The sequence below is a fragment of the Haliotis cracherodii genome, unplaced genomic scaffold, assembly GCF_022045235.1.
Source record: "Haliotis cracherodii isolate W230 unplaced genomic scaffold, xgHalCrac1.p SCAF_15, whole genome shotgun sequence".
NCBI classification, from domain to species: Eukaryota; Metazoa; Mollusca; class Gastropoda; order Lepetellida; family Haliotidae; genus Haliotis; species Haliotis cracherodii.
This window is the reverse complement of record NW_027266270.1, coordinates 9,107,714-9,126,627: the sequence shown is the minus strand read 5'-3', so window position 1 is coordinate 9,126,627 and position 18,914 is coordinate 9,107,714.

The following is an 18,914-nucleotide window of genomic DNA, read 5'->3' as shown; positions in this document are numbered from 1 at the left end:
GGTGAAGCCGACCGCTTAGTCAACTGCGGCCTTCTAGCGTCGCGCTTTGAAGCGTTAGTGAGTTTTGAAACTCGATGCTGTTCTAAGTGTCACGCTGACTTTTACCTTACATCAACCAAGTTCATATATTGAGTATGAACAGGTTTCATATATTATATTTATTTAGTATAGTATTATTAGATATGAATATCCAGGGAAATGCTGTACGGGTTGTTTACATATGTTTATCACGATCGATGGATGGTAGAACTGATCTACCTGATGGGTGAATCTGTATTTATACCTGTATCGATCTTCGTTCAAGAATCAGGTTGTGTTGATCAAACAGATGCTTATTCTTTACCGAGTGTTACCTAGGACGTTACTGATCGATTGTCGGACGCAGGTGTCACAGCTGGTGGGCCATCCATACCTGTGGATCGATTGATTTCCTTGAGGACAAAACCTCTAGCCATATTAACGAGAATTTCCTCAGCGGTATTGACTGTCTGATAAATAAGTAGTTAGTCTGGCCCGACAATTTACAGTCCGCCGTCATACAGCTGGAATATTGTTGAGTGTGGCGTTAAACAACAAGAAACACACAAAGCAGCCCGGTGCCCAGTTTCAGTCTTTCTCTAGGAGTGACATGTGTCAAACCTAGACGTTGCTTATGAATATTTACGACATTCATTAACCACTATATTGAGGACCAGATAATACAACTTGAGTTTTAAGACACAGACACGTTTTTAAATGACTCCAATCCTATTCTCCTTAAGATGAAAACCGGGTGTCACGCAAACTACATTTCTCGGAATAAAGTCCCTCTTTTCCCCCAAACACGTTATCACGAACTAAAGCGTGCCTTGATATTTACGTACATGTACCAAATGATGTTAGTCATATATTCAAGTAGAAATACGCTGTCCCGAATGATAATTCACTGGAATGGGATGACAAATGATTTTTTTATATAATACAATTCATCATTATTTATTCGTCAAGTTCATTTCACAGAAAATATATTTGTTTTCATTAGTTTATGATATTCGTATCAAACCCAAATTGGACATACTACTGTTGGTAATGTTGGAATAAATTTAAAACATTTTCGGTTTCTGCAAAGAGACACATGTGTGAGGAATTCAGTGAGTGAGTGAGTATGGTTTTTCGCCGCTTTTACGGTGTCGGCCTGTAAACACTCAAGTGATGGACCAACAACCTAGTGACGAAAAGGGGTTGACTGATCCAAATTACTGCTGGGTATGGTTAAGAAAATACCAGGAAGAATCAACGCTCAACGAAACAGTTTATTGTGTGATATTGCTATCAGAATAAAAGCGAGACAACCATCTTAATAAACAGTGTTCATGGTACAAATCCGACTATACGCCGACTGCATTTGCTCTCAATATCAACCACTGGTTTTCAAGTCTGAGACCCGGTAACTGCGCTAAAAATGCTGTACTGTGATTACGACATAAATTTCCAGAAGCTCACTTATTCTACAATGGACTGGGGGTTAACATCGATTCTAAAATGTATATTAGCTCGTTCGATTTTGATGACCATCGATGACTAATAAATTCATTAATAAAATCAGCGTGTGACGTAGTGCTGGTCACGACGCCAGATGTGATCGTGTGACAGATTGCTGTAATTAACCATGCGAAGCAATGCTACAAATCTAGTTTCGAGAATAACTATAGCCAGTTTTCTGACCCCAAAAGCTAGTTTTTTCATCTAAAGTGAGTCAATAGAGTAACAGAAAATAGGCTTGTGCTCGCCGTTTTCGGCCTGTCATCAATTCGCGGGGGACACACGCTCTGTTTCATGTTGAATTTATTGCGTATAGTTTATAGATAGTGAAAGTGTCAGTGTTTTACTTCTAAAATTAATTTCGATATTTTTAAGATTTTCATCAATACGCGAATAAAGCTTCCTTTTCATGAGACAGGTTGTAATGAAATATGATACCGTTGCTGGTGAGTTGATGGGAATTTATCTGAAAAAAAAAGAATTTTTTTCCAGAAATATATGAAGACCATGCTTGTTGAAAAAAATATTGAAATTGTCTGCTACAAAAATACACTGGTGCAAGATGTTTTTTAATTGGTTTTTTTTTATAGACTTATAGTTTTTATTATGTATTTACTAAGTTCTAACTTTTCTAAGTACCACCAAAAAGCTAATTATTATGTGATATAATATCATGTCATCTAGTTTTATTGTTACGTTATGTTTGTTTTGTTCATGGTATGTTCTCTGTACCACTGGTTTTCGAGAAATGAAGTCTTTTATACTGATAGAAACGTTTACACTTAAACGATATTACTCCTACTATTTAGTCTTAGAAAAACGTTAAGCGAACGACTCGACAGGCTACCGCCCAGATTAACACAGATCATATTGAAGTAGATTCCCAATCACTCTTCGTATAGATTGACTGTATTGACACAAGCATATGTCGTGATACTGACTAGGTCGATATGATCTCCAGTACTTCACGGTCTTCTAAACGTATTATCACTCACCTCCTGTTCGAATGTGACGACACAACATTAACACACTAATAGTGTTGTGTTATTGAAATGCTCAATAGCTAGATCTTGGAAAAAAACACTTCTATCGTTAAAGCTCTTTTCTGTTTGGGGGAAACAGTTCACAGAGTGCTTTGAATTAAACTAAACTTCCAAAGCCCATGTGGTATAACTTGTCTTAATAGAGTATGTACGGACGATAAAATTGGAGTGAGTGAGTATGATTTTTCGCTGATTTTAGCAATGTCAGCAATATTACGGCTGGCGACACCAGAAATTGGCTTTACACATTGTACTCATATGTCGGGAATCGATCTCGGGTCTTCGGCGTGACAAGCAAACGCACTACCCACAGAGCTGACCCACCACCCCGATGACACTGGAGTAGGACAAGGCTGTCGTTAAATTAAGATTGTTTTAACTAAATGAAACATGTACCAAACTGATTTTAACACGCGAATTATTTTGCGACCAAATACAAACCGAAACATTATGTTCAGCTGGTTTGCCCTGCTTAAATATTTTCTAAATAACAAATAACCATATATAGATTATAATTATAATATATTTGCATTATCAGAAACCAACCAGTACTTTCATTTAGGTTTGGGAAATACTTTTGTTGTGGCGTCACTCTGCCGATAAAGAGTGAGTGAGTGAGATTGGTTTTACGCCGCTTTTAGCAATATTCCAGCAACGCATTGTACCCATGTCGGGATTCGATCTCGGGTCTTCGGCGTGACGAGCAAACGCACTACCCACAGAGCTGACCCACCACCCCGATGACACTGGAGTGGGACAAGGTTGTCGTACTTTCCTATCTTTGTTTATGCTGTTTTCTGATTCCTACTCTAAATATAAATTTCAAAAAATGAAATGCTGTGTACATTTCTGGTTACAAATATTTTGTTCTTTTTCATAAGCATATGTTGTTTCCTATTATTCCGATCAGGTTCCCACCCACATCACACTCACACCTTGAAACGTGGTCATAAAGCAAGCCTGTTGTCTGTCATGCCACCCCGCCATGTGCATACGACACGTTCTCTCTAAATTGACATCATACGTTATTGCGTTTACCATAAACTTGTTATGGATAATATCTGGGTCAATCGTATACATGCAACCACTTGTACATTTCCTGAATGGTCAAGTCATGTGACCTAATTACGAGTTTCTATGACGATCCCAGCTAGGTCAAAGTTACACAACTACGTTTGTGTTTGTGCGTAATTTGGATGAACAGGGATGAGACATCAGCTAATGACGTTTAGGTCATAATTATTGAATACATCCTCAAAGGCGCAAAAACCGTTTAGTTATGTGTATTGTGTCTGGTAACACGTATTGGCAATTTTGAAAAACTGACTCAGCCAACTTATGTGACTGTGCATATGTTTCAGACGTTAAGGCATTAGTACTATTATCATGAGTGGAGGAGTGTGTTTTAACGTCGCTGTGAACAATATTTCATGTTTATATATAGGGGTACGAACGGCCCAGTCGTCTAAGGCGCCGCGATTCGCTGTACAGAGTTGCGTCCCTTGGGCATGCCAGAAACCTATGATTGTGGGTTCGAATTCCGGTTGGCCCCGATTATGTTTCTAGGTTTGTCAGCACCATACCCGTGTTCGTGGGTTTCACCGAAGTGGTAAACGTCTGAGACCTGCATCATTTCGGGCTTTCCTCCCACATTAAGCTGGCACGCCGCGACATGACTGCACTTCTGTTAACAGCGGCGTTAAACCAAACTCACTCACTCACTGTTACGTTTATAATAACGACTTTAGTTACACATTTGAGTGAGTGAGTAGGATTCTGCGCCACTTTTAGCAGTTCTTCAGCAATATCAAGGCGAGGGAAATGGGCTTAACATATTGCACCCATGTGGGGAATGGCATCTGGATTTTCGGCGTCGAGAGCGAATGCTCTAACTACGTGGCTATCCCATTGCCCAGGTATACATTTGACCAGTGGTGTGGTAGTGATACACCACGAATCATAAGCAGGTCAAATATTGGATTCGAACTCGTACTTTGTGTAGTCTGGTGCACATTACACGAATTGGCCAGCAACAGTTTGAGAATTTAATACAGGATCTGCGTACAGACTTTTTGTTCCGATGAGAATCTTCGTGTCGTTTTGTAAAGTCACGCTCAAACATGCCTTATACAATCACGTCACAGCAGTTGTGTGTCATCAGCGTGATATATATAGGCATACTTGTTAATGAATACAATAGAACACGTGATCCAGTATACAATATTCTTTGAAAATACGATATTATAATACATTTTTATTCTTGATGATTTGGAAATAAGAAGGGAATTGTTACGGTATATTAACCTCACATATTAATGTAACAAAATAGCAATTTTTTAACGATTTCATGAATAAGGATATTTAATCTTGTGGTTGAAACATACCGATCATGGCAGCAATGTATGTAGCTTTATAACACGATATGACGAATACATTACTGTGTACCCGGATCTCTGAATATGAAAACAGTCTGTGTTTCATGAAGCGATGGTTGTGACCGTGTTGTCGATGATTCAGGGGTCGGCCAATGATGAGTGACGAGTACTGTGAACTGTGAGAAAGATATCTATCTATGATATATCATATACTTATCCACTGGCACATGTATTTACATGTATGACGAACTATATTATTAAAACATTTGATAACATTTCTGTCATATTTCCATGTTCATAATTACCTATAGTTTGAAGATACATTATTATACGAGTCTCAATTGATTTGTCTAAGCTTATTGAAAGGGTAGGGCCTATAGACTTGTGAACGTTTCAATTTTAACAAAATAGTGATTCACATGACAAGATAGAACACATTACAATTTCTTGAAATTGTACATATGAGAAACAGTACAATCAGTTTTGCTCTACGTCCTAGCCACGCTAACAAACAGAGGGAGGAATTGAGCTTAACGCCGCGTTGAACATCATTACAATTATCAAATAAAAAAATGGGCGTGATACACGTTTTGGAAGACAAACCGAGGGTTATAATCAGGTTTGTTCTGGGATTCGAAGCCACTATCATTGAACCCTGGCCTTCCTAAGACACGCACCTACCGTGCCCCTCTATTATGTAAGAAATAAAATGAATAAAATACTGCAGGGAGAATAAACCATGATGGGCGCAGCAGGATGTTAATGTTCAAACTTTAATAATATTTACCCGTATTTAAATAATGATGACTTCCTGAATACAATCCGAGTTCGGCAATGTCGGACATGTCCATCATATGGAAAAGGTGTTCAGTGTGGAAATTCCTGGATATTCTCACAATTTTCACATCGATTATCTTACCTTTTCACCCAATACCGATTGTCAGTTTTTAATACTACGATCATTCTAGAAATATTATTACCGTCAGTAATCTCTCTCTCTCTCTCTCTCTCTCTCTCTCTCTCTCTCTCTCTCTCTCTCACACACACACACACACACACACGCACACACACACACACTCTCTCTGTCTCTGTCTCTATGGTTAGACACTGCGTCAGGGTAGCCATATTGGTTGAAGCGTTTGCCTGTCACGTCGAAGATCCGGATTCGATTCCACATATGGGTTCAATGTACGAACCCCATTTTTGGTGTCCTCGGCCATAATAGCCTGGAAAAATGCAGTGCAAAACCCTACTCAGTGTTTCCTGTGGTGACATGATAATTACATTTTCAATGGAAAAAAAAACGGAAAATACACTTAAGACTATACTCTTCAAACCATAAGGACGGGCATACACATCTCCTTTAGTCAAAAATATTCTAATCAGTGTATGGTCAGAACGTTAAAACTGGTTCATTGCAATGTCGCGTAAGTCGAACGATGAGCTTCGAACTATTCGAACAACAATTAGAGTTCGATTCCGTGCCTATCAAACACAATTTGTAGTTTTTTTCAGTCAGTATGATGGTACTTTGTAAATTCAGCAATGAGTCATTTGTCGCGACGTAGTCGGTATCGAAAAGTTCTGTGAAGCTACTAAAACCCGATACGCATAATTAAACATAATGTGCCTTCAAGGAAACGTGAAATCCGTGCTTGTGCACTTATCGTGACTATTTATGATAATACGACTGCTTGAGTCGTGACGTAATGGACCATAGATTATTATGCTGGCAACAAACCGGCCACCTCTGGATCGTGATCGATGATTTTATTTGTGAGAAACAGGATCATGGATTTGTCAAACACAAAATCATTTTCGAATCATGTCTAACCTGGTGTCTCCAATGTTGTTAATCCACATGTGTTATTTTTCTAACCAAGTGAGTGAGTGAGTGACAACCTGAGTTTGGAGGGATGTAGCAGTGTTTATGACAATATTTTCAAACTTACTAACATGTACTTTTCAAACTTAGTAACATGTTTTTTTTGTTCCTAAGGAACATAGGAAAACTTTATTTACGTTTTCGTCCGGGGATATGAGTTTTCTTCCAGTTCCTCAGGCTATTGTCATAAACATGTTTTTCCGTCACCCAGTACGTCAATTTATTCCGAGTAACGTCATGGTCACCATGGACTGTGCGAAAGGTCATAACGTCAACTCACTGATTGTTAATCTTAGTTAGAATAGGTCTTCAACAACCCTAGCTTGCCGTAACAGGCGACTATGCTTGTCGTGAAAGGCGACTAACGAGATCGGGTGGTCAGGCTCGATGAATTGTTTGATGCATGTTATCGTTTCCCAATTCCGTGGATCGATGCTCATGATGTCAATCACAGGATTGTCTGGTCAATAACTGATTATTTACCGACTGCCGTCATACAGCTGGAATATTGCTGAATGCGGCGTTAAACAACAAACAAACAAACAAAACTGTTTAGTTAAGTTTCTGATAGTGCTCTTTTATTATAATTATAATCTCTATACGGTTTTATCTAAAAGTTGTTTTATTCAGTAAATATATAAGCAGAGTAAACAAGCTGAATATAACGTTCCAGTTTGTATTTTGTCATTCGCGTGTTAAAGTACATTTTTCATTTAGTTAAAACAATTTTTAGTTTTCTACAAATCATTTTCTTTCAATATTATTTGAAAAAGAATTTGTGTACTTGAATGAAGTTTATATAAGCTGTGGGGTTGTTATACAAGGGTTTTGGACAAAGGTCAATCGTATTTCAGTCTGGGTAACGCTTTGGGTATGTTCAAATCGTGTTGTTAATGATCCCTCGTCTTCCATATTTGGGCCTGCACTCCTTGCAGGTGGCTGTTTTGCAGTCCATTGGCCCCTCATAGCTTTGTCTTTCATCTTTGAACTTTGGTTTACGGTTCACGTCCGCTCAACAAAACAGACCTAGTTGCATAAATGCAGCGTTATTGTTCACGATTTCCCAACCACAGAAGATGAAACGCTTCTCCGCACCGGTAGCATTGTTTGTTTCTCACGTTCGGTGAGTCAATGAAACTATTTTTAGACGTTTAGTCATCTGTGACCTTGTATTGACATATTTACGACCTGATAACATGGCCAGGCATATGTCCGATTGAACTGTGAAGGTTAACAGACACACGTGGATATTCCCGACCGTTTCTTAATTTTCGCCTTGCACGGTCCAAAGACTGAAGCCGGATTTATTTGTTTAAAAGGGTGGGGGCGGGCGCACACTTTAATCATTCTCCAGTCACGAAGTGAACACAAAACACATATTGGGTTGACATGTCATGTGTCTTAAAAATGGAGGATCGCATCTCCGCGTTGACATATACACGAACTATATAAATCGGGGCATAGTTAACAACTTAACATATTGCAGACCGCCTGTACAAGTGGTAGAGCGTCCGGACGGAGAGCGGAAAATCCGGGGTTCGATCCCCGGCTGCGTCATACCAATAGGCGTTAACAGATGGTACTTGTTGTTACCCTGTCTGCTACTGGTCAGCTCGGAGTTAGTATACTGTGTCTGAGTGGGGTATTAATATTAAACTGCGGCATGGTATCTCAGTGAGCTAGCACTAATAAATCGGCATCAGTCCGGACTAGTACAAGCAGCCACACACACACGCGTGCATGCACATCGCTACATAAGTGCAATAATCGTGGACGCGACGTTAAACCCCAATTCACCTCACCTCACATATTACACGTATTTTCGTCCCGTTTTGAACAGTCGATACAGGTTTAGTTTGTGTATGTATGTATCATGTATGATTAATATTGTTGATACATTAAATATTCGATAATATGCAAAATATATTGCGTGTTTAGTCCATATTAACTTGTCTTGGTGAATCGTATACATGGAACCACTTGAATATTTCCTGCATGATCAAGTCGAGTGACCTAATTACGAGTTTCTATGATTTGGGGGAACTAAGGAATTTAGCTGTATAAATGCTGTCCAAAACCGAGCGTGTGGATTTTTCTTAGCAGTTGGTAGAAAGACTCTAAATTTGGCTGTCCGTGGTGAAATGGGCTGGACAGCCTCATTTACAAAACAAAAAATTGAAATTCTTCGGTTCTGGCGCAGTTTGCATGCTGCAGATCAATCCCGAATGCTGAGTGTTATTTGCAGATGGTCTGTAAAATTCCGTAGATCCTGGAATAATACTACTTTGTCAGTTTCCATTTACCAATTTATGATCTAAATAATATTTCTACTGAAGAGTTTAACTTGTCTAAAGTATGTCTGTTATCCTTAGACCATTCTGGTGGTTACATGGGCTCTGGATCGATACGGGCCAGGTAAATGGTAATAAGTTACGTACATACAGATTGTTTAAAGATTCTTTATCAGTAGAACCCTATGTCAGTTTATTGATGAACAGATGTCAGCGCAGTATATTAAGTAAGTTTCGCTGCGGCTCACTGCCATGAGAAATAGAATTGGGAAGATTCACCCGCCCCAGATGTTTTCTACGATTAAGAATTAAAAAGCAGACTTTGGCAAGTATAAAACACACACTGGAGTCACTGTAAATAAAACAAAATTTGTCGACATCAGGCATATCTAAAACATTATAAGATTTAGCAATACATTCATTAAAAAGAGTTGCCCTGATATCATCATATAATGCGCAGTGAAACAAAACATGGACCTCGTCTTCTACGCTGTCATTACAGTGAAAACATCTTCTATTATTGACAGGTACACCTTCGTATCGACCGGTTTCCACTCGAATAGGAGCCACACCACATCTAAACTTGGCAAGTGCCGATCTATAGTTTCTGGGCATCTTATTTGAAACATAGTATTCTGTCCCATATACTTGTTTGTAACATCGATACATTCTCAATTTATTAAGCCCATTTCGCCCCTCTTCCTTTCTTAACATATCGCTCCAACGGGTAACATATTCATTTTTACACCATTGTTCCACCTGTGTACAAACAGAAAATTTATCAATAAAACCTGTAGCGTTTAATAGATGTCCTAAATCCATATTATTAAACTTCTTTCTTACCCTACCATTCCAATTTTTACAACCATTTACAGCGTATCTATCAGCCCAGTTAAACACACGTTTGTTTAACCTACTAGACATATTTTTAAGGCGACACCATTGTCTTGCTACACTTTTCCACTGTCCAGATGTCCGCTGCCGATCAGACCGTGTTCTTTATGCGGAACAATAGGGTGGTTAGACCCCTAGCCGCGCTTCTTCATCACATGTATCAGCGAAGACAACTGTGTCTTTCGTCTCTACCAACTTAGTTCAATGTATTTTATTTCTAAGTATCAGAATGTTCTGATAACTGGTGATAACTCATTTTTATGTATATGTATGTTCTGTGATATTTCTCATTTTTACTCATATGTATGTGACGTCTTGTGTGTCTCGTAGGCCATAATGGCCGGACACTGTACACACTGTGTTTTTATTGTCATTGTTGTACAGTGTGTGACACGTAAATAAAATAATTTTCTTCTTCTTCTCTATGACGATCCCAGCTCGGTCAAAGTTACACCACTGCGTGTGTTTGTGCGTAATTAGTTTGAACAGGGACGATGCATTAACCATCGACGTTTATGTCAAATTTATCAACAAAGGTGCAACAACCATTCATTCAAGTGTATTGTGTCAGGTAACAAGCATCGAAAAACTGACTCAACTTATTTTAGGAAGTGGATATAAAGTGACTGCCAAAAGAAACTTTACTATAGTTTTAAATCACAAAAGATAGATCCATGAAGGACAATGTGTTGAAAAGATCAAAATCTCAAGGAAATCAACATTTAAAACGACAGTCATACAGCATCAGACAGTTGCCGGAATTGAAGTGGGGTGGCATGGAGTGTATGACTACACCCTGTTACAAGACACGCAAAAACACAGCGTCCAGGAAAAGTCATTGTTGTCTGATGACGTCACGTGGGATACGTCACCACTTGGGTAACGTCGCCATTTTGCTTGGAGAGCCTGGATCAGTCGGTTGGCTGAAGCATGTGGTCGCTGTCGAACATGACGATCCGTGACATCCCAGAGGTGTTCTACTGGGGATATGTCTGGAGTGTACAATTAAGACTATACTCTTCAAAACATAGGGGCGTGGTCTCTGGTCTCTTCATCGTCAGGAGGGGGTCGGGTAGCCCAGTGGTTAAGGCGTTCGGTCGTCACGCCGAAGACCCGGGTTCGAATCCCGACATGGGTACAATGCGTTGCTGGAATATTGCTAAGAGCGGCGTAAAACCAATCTCACTCACTCACTCTTTATCGTCAGAGTAACGCCACAACAAAAGTATTTCCCAAACCTAAATGAAAGTACTGGTTGGTTTCTGATAATGCAAATATATTATAATTATAATCTATATATGGTTATTTGTTATTTAGAAAATATTTAAGCAGGGCAAACCAGCTGAACATAATGTTTCGGTTTGTATTTGGTCTCAAAATAATTCGCGTGTTAAAATAAGTTTGGTACATGTTTCATTTAGTTAAAACAATCTTAATTTATTCTACAAAATTAATCATTTTCTTTCAATAAAATGTTTTTTTAATTTGATAATTGAATGAAGTTTATATAAGCTGTGGGATTGTTATACAAGGGTCCCCCGTCTTAATTGCCCCCCCCCCCCCCCCCCCCCCCCCTCCCCCCCTCCCTCCCCTCCCCCCTCGTAGCTTCGTCTTTCATCGTTGAACTTTGGTTTACGGTTCACGTCCGCTCAACAAAACAGACCTGGTTGTATAAGTGCAGCGTCATTGTTCAAGATTTCCATATCGCAAAAATGAAATGCTTTGTGACATTGTGAGTTTCTCACGTTCTGTTAGTCAATGACGATATTTTATTTTTAGATGTTTACTCACTGTGACCTTGTATACGTATTGACCTATTTTCGATTTCATAACATATGTTCGTGAGTAAACATGTACATGAGGTATATAACTGCGGGGAACAGTTATAAAACCATCTTTACCCACCACAGAACTACTTCCAGCATGTCATAATCAGTGATAGTTCGTTGCACATTTTCATTTCATAACTCGACCGCCTCCGTGGTCTAGTGGTAGAGCGTCCGCCAGGGGAGCGTAAAAGCCGGGATTCGATCCCCGACCGCGTCATACCAAAAGACGTTAAAAGATGGTATTTGTTGTTACCCTGTCTGGCGCTCGGCATTAAGGGGCTAAAACAAGGACTGGTCGGCTCGGAGTCAGTATACTGTGTCTGAGTGGGGTATTCATGTTAAACTGCGGCATGGTATCTCAGTGAGCTAGCACTATAAATCGGCATCAGTCCGGACTAGTACAAGCAGCCACACGAACACACACACGTACATGCACGTCGCTATATAAGTGCAATAATCTTGGACGCGACGTTAAACCCCATTTCACCTCACCTCACATTTCATAACTCAACTGGTTATGTAGCTAAAAATTCAAATGGTTCCATAGAAATCACATTTATTACACCCAATTGTGTACCTTTACATTTAATTTTCAAGGTGGGGAATACAAACATCAAACCTTATTTCTGTGTGAAGGAGCCGGACGCTATAGTGTTCACAAGTACCGGCGAGAATGAACTGCATTTGTAACATAGATATTGCACACAGAAGATCACGAAACATCCTGGTCGCTTTCATTTTACCAGGAATTATATTGTATATGACAATGAGCCTCGCCTGTCATGTTTGTGTAACTGCGATTTTGAATTAGATAATACCGAGGAATAAAAGTCCAGATTTCTTGTAATCCTTAGTCACAAACCGGTGATCGGGGGTTCGAATCCCAGATTAGCCTCTTAAAATCATTGGTATTGGTCCTCATAGCCTGCTTCTGGGTCTCACCGACATACTACACATCAACAACCTACAGCGTGATATAACGGAAACTTTGTTCCAAGAACCTAATCTACTGACTCTGTATAAACCCCATTGGCACCCAGGGTAGGTGTCCCCAGCACCCTACTGTTAGTCGCAAGAGACGATAAATTAGGGTAGAAATGGTCTTTCCCCAAATGTTTAATATATAGATGTTATCAATGAGGAAGTCCAACATTTCACATAGTGTTTTCTCAGTGAACTTCAGATGACATTTGCTTTCATTTATGACAAATTGTACTGAACCTCTGAAGATAGATATGTAACTGTATCTGTGATCACCACGTATTGAAACCATGGATCAACGGATAAGTGAGTGAGTGAGTTGAGTTTGACGCCGCTTTTAACATTATTCCAGTTATATCACGACATGTCAGCTTAATGTGGGAGGAAAGCCCGACGTGATGCAGGTCTCAGACGTTTACCACTTCGGTGAAACCCACGAGCACGGGTATGGTGCTGACAAACCTAGAAACATAATTGGGGCGAACCGGGATTCAAACCCACAATCATAGGTTTCTGGCGTGCTCAAGGGACGCAACTCTGCACAGCGAATCGCGGCGCCTTAGACGACTGGGCCACACGTACCCCATGGATCAAAGAATCAATTATTTCCTTAAGCTTGTCATGTGGGATAGTGGTGTACAAATATTTTGGCAGAATTGAACATGGAATTGTTTTGTAAATAGTCAAGCAAATGCTTTGAGTTTGAGAAGTGTCAAATATCTATTGTCATCCTTTATAATGTTAATACTCGTCACGATATGGCTGAAATATTGCCCATGTGACGTTAAATAATAACTCACTCACTATAATGTTAATATATAAACAATAAGCTTCAAGTATAAAAGTATTCATTGTTTGTTGCCAATGGCATTGCATGGATAAGTTCTTTGCGGTACATGGATGAAGGGTTTGATATGGTGTGTCCTGAGCCATGGAGTTGTTTTGACAACACTGAAGGCAAAGTGCTCTGTTGGCAATAGAAGCTGCAGTCCCTAGCAACATAAGCCGGTCGTCAGGGGAGACTTAATGAATGGGGTGGTCAGGCTCGGTGACTCGGTTCATAGCGTGTCAACGTACCCGCACGGCGTTGGTCTTTGCACATAGCTTTCAACTTAAGCTTTATATGTCTTTATGATTATTAATTACGTAAATCCGTATGTACATTTTGTAAACGTATACACCTAAAATGAACTGTATGACATTTATGCTGGCCAATAAGGTTTTCCTTTAATGATTTGTAACTTGAACTTTTAACTTTATGCTCATAAATATTTATGTAAACCTGTACGTACATATTGTAAATGTTTACACGTAAAAGTACATGTATTACAATAACAATGAATGGGTTGTCTGGACTAGGCCCAATTATTTACAGGTCGCCGTCATTTAGCTGGATTATTGGCAATGGCAAAGCCCAACGATTCAACATTCTCTACGAAAAAATCCCTCTTGAACCTACAGCAAATATAATATCTCACTGTCAAGGGAACACGTTTTTATACGTAACAAATACAAATGGCAGTCTCGATCGGCAAGTTTGAATGTATTAATTACTCCCAATCGCGATAAATTCTGAACCACACGAAGGATTTGCATTGTATATGACATGCTAAAGCAAAACAAACAGGTATGTCGAAATTGCTTTTGTTATCGTGTACGCGTATGATCTGCAAGTCACGACGTTACTATACTGTCCATAGGTTTTAGCACGATCTGAGAACCTGTACCCGGATCTGATGATATACTGGGTTTCATGTGATCATTATGATGGCCCCATTCTCTAACATGGGCCTGAATTGTCAATACGTGGTGACCTGAAGTCGGTCACGTTGACAACATTGAACGGTAACCAGCTTTAACTGGTATGCAGACGGGAAACGTGGTTTGTGGATACACTAGTCAACTCGGATAACAAAGTTGGGTATGGTGAATATAATCAGACACGAATGATTGAGTATTATTGCTTGCGTGAATACAGAACTTCGGATATATCGAACGTATTTGATTATTCCTAAGAGTTGGGTATAAATATCTTTCTAAATAATAATTGTCGCGAAGGCTTTGTACTGAATAAAGTTGATTTGGTTGGTTGGTTGGTTGGTTGATGGGTTGGTTGGTTGGTTGATTGATTGACAGTACAAATATCACAAGTATGTTCACGTTGTTATCAAATTTGGGTACAAACTGCGGTTCAGGTATGGTACACTGGTCAGTGGCGAAACAAATCGCAGTGTTTAATTGTCAGAATAGATCTATTGTGGGTTAGAGCCCACTAACCTCCCGATTAAGAAGCTCCACATGTCAGCACCATACCTTGGTAAAACTGATCGACTCACAACGGCTGAAATATTGATCTGACGGCGTTTCTCCCAAATAACGCGCTCACTTGTCGATGTAACAACAATAAATCTATATGAAAACATTATCAAAGCCAGAAGTCAATCATCGTCAGTACCAGGCGGGTTGTGTATCGATAGGTCGATATACATGGTAACAAATAGAAAGCCATTTGAACAGTTCTATCGTGTTGTAAATAGTTTGGGGGCAATTGTCATAAAGTAAACGTACGTCAATAGCCATTTGAAAAGGAGGTAAAATCCCCTTACGATGACATCAGTGATATGTATTTGTGATTTCAATGGCTCTTCCATATCTGATCCCGATGTACAGTTTACAGTTGGCTATTCCACATTTATGTGAGTGAGTGTGGTTTTACGCCTTCGGCGTGACGTGGCTCCCCAACCAACCCTCCCAGACACGCACGCACGCACACACACACACCTCCCTATCATATTGGTGGGTTGGTGTCAGATCGTTGTTCCCAAGGGAACGCCCTATGGCCAAAATTCGAAAAAGACGCCCGTTCCACACAGCGATCTGTAGCGCTGCGATTGTCGTAACATACATACTATATGATATGGACTTACGGTAGTCGTAACGCCTAGTTCGCTAGGACAGGGCCCGTGGGTAGCATTTACCACGAGTCGGGCTTCAAACATAAAAAATGGCTAGTGTTCTTTTTAAAACTACGGTCTACAAATTACTTATTTCATGAAAATATGCCACAATCTTGAATTTAACAAATGTCATATAAATAATCTGACACGTAGCACTACCGACACAGAGCTGTCGGTGACTTGGGAGTACACCATGTTGGATTTGACACAACTTGACGGACGTCTGAAAATTTCATTTTAATGTTCGTCATTCACAAGCCGGCATGACACTTACATCACAACAAACACTGGCCCGTTCTTTCTTTATTCTACACACTTTATACACACGGCCTACTTACAGTTTAACTCTTTAACACTCACTTGATGAACCTGCATATGCCGTAACACCTATGTTTGTTTACTCCGACTGATAACGTAGGCAGCATGGTGACAACATGCATGGTCATAATCAAATTTATTTACTTAATGAAATCAAACGTTTTACAAAAAAAAATGTTTAAGAGACAACTTTTGTTGCCATGATTATCAAATTACCTCTCTTTCTATATACTACATTTTTTTCTTTCGTTGTTGAAACGAGGAGTTTCTATTGTTTCCGATGAGTCTTCTGAATTCGTAGCTTAATTTCCCACCTCTCGCATTATATGTATGTGTGTGTGTGTGTGTGTGTGTGTGTGTGTGTGTGTGTGTGTGTGGCCTGATGAGACTCGTACGTGGTACGAGTTGAAGGCGCTAGCCTATTAAAACTTTGTTCAATCTTACTACACTTATTTAATTATTACAATATATATATATATATTGTTTATAATGTATTTAGCGTCTCATAAGCCAATGTCTGGCTGGGCGCACTCCACACACCCTTTGTCTTATGTGCATCAAATTTATATAGTACATATTGTGCGTGTGACACATTAATAAATATTTTACTACTACTACATCATTTCGAGTATGAGACGAATTTGGTCGAGCTGTTTGAAAGTGTTGAGGGGGCATTGTTGTTATTTGTATGGGACTATGGTCTACCTGTCTGATTTCTGAATACACACCGTCATGTAGAGTTCAGTTTATTTTCATTGTTTTAAAAACAGTAATACGCTTCGCTTTCACGTATCAGCAGTAAATTCAGTCATGAGAAATGCCTTTTCAAATCCGTGGATAAAAACATGTAAGACTCTAATACTTTAGGTTCTTCTCCAGGAATCTTACCTGATAAACACTCACACGTTACAGTCAATGTGTAAAATCAGTCAATGTTTAAAATAAATGGAATTAGTACTAAATATCTGAGGAAATATGTTCATTTTTTCATTATGATAACGAATCCCGTCGCTCGTGACCGATTTTAAGTCAATTTGTAATATGACTGAAATATTTAGGCATAAATTAAATTGCCCAAGTGAAACACATTTTACACATTGACTGATTGTACACATAACTGTAACATATCTACTGTGGAATAATTACTGATCATGAGGGGTGGGGTGGAGCAGTAACGGAGACAGTGAGATGGGGAGGAGGGGGTGGGGTGGAGCAGTAACGGGGACAGTGAGATGGGGAGGAGGAGGTGGGGTGGAGCAGTAACGGGGACAGTGGGATGGGGAGGAGGGGATGGGGTGGAGCACTAACGGGGACAGTGAGATGGGGAGGAGGGGGTGGGGAGGGGTCAATGAGGGACAGTGCGAGACGGAGGGGGGCAGCGACAAGCGGAGGGGGACAGTGAGAGGTAGTTTAGGGAGTTGAATCAATGTGTTTAAAACGTCTTTAAATTCCTCCAAATATGTCATTAATTTAGCCAACAGAGAACATCGTAGTATATTTGCTAAATTTAGATGTGGTACCCTCCCTCTAGAAATTGAACTTGGTCGTTTCTTGAAACCAAAAATTCCCTTACATAATGGTAATACAAACAGTATCGAAGACGGGGTTCATTTCTTAACAACGTGTAATCTTTATGCAGATCACCGAGAATATGTTTGGGGTTATGCCTCGTCCCTTTGCCCAAATTTTTGTCTCATGACCCCTATAGATCAAACCACATTCCTTATGAAGTGCGATAATTTATCCTATTCTGTAGCTGCACTAATTAAATCCATGTACAAACGTAGGTTATATAACAACGTGTCATAAACCCATTCTAGTATTGTATGCCTCTGTATATTTTATAAAACATGTCATTGTATGGCAATGCTTGTTATAAATTTACGAGTATTTTACTTTTATCACGTATTTTGTGCACCATTAATAAATAAATTCATCACTGTCCACTATAACTATTTTAGCTCTTGCAGTGCTTTTAAGAACAGTAGTGTCTAATAGGCCCACGCTGGCCGGGCGATGTATATCTTTTAATATATTTTACCTTCTTTATAAATTGATGTAATTTTATGTATACACCGCTGGACACTTAAATAAACTATTTTTCTTCTTCTTCTTCTTCTTTATTCAGATAAAATTGTTTTCACATACAATTTCGCCAACAACGGTAATTAAGTTCCCATTAAATGTTAATTATTCCGGGCAAGCCAAAAACACTCGCGTGTAATCAGTCCGGTCTATTATTAGTTGTATATTTGTTTATGAGATTTCCTGCAAAACGCTGTGACCTGACCTGGTCAAGCACTATTTAAATATGACTTAATTTATTTCTGTTATCTCTTCTTCGTAGCAATTTTCCGACTCTTTTATTACGTTCCTCAATAACATATTACACGTAATTGTTTTCAATAACCCTTGAAAAAACGATATGGGTTTGGGCAGTAACGTTTTTGGAGCTCAGCGGTCATAATACGTCGAATTGTACCATTGTAGTGATCTAATGTCTTCAGTGTTGTCACATGGTTGTTCGAAGGATTAATGCAGACGACATCCCACACTCAAAGGGACGTAACTCAGTCATAGATGTCAGTATAATGCTACAAATATTCACAACACAAACTTATTGTTGAAGAAGTATTTCACAGCAACTTCGAATTTACTTACATAATGAACAGTCCGAAAAAGACATTCGGACATTATGCAGTCTTACCTTTTGCCCCAATATGAAATGGCAGTATACTTGAGCCCAGAACTAAAAGACGCGTGCATAAAATGATTGGAGTGAGGTGTGTCGGATCAAGGGGAGTAACTCTCGTTTAGCAC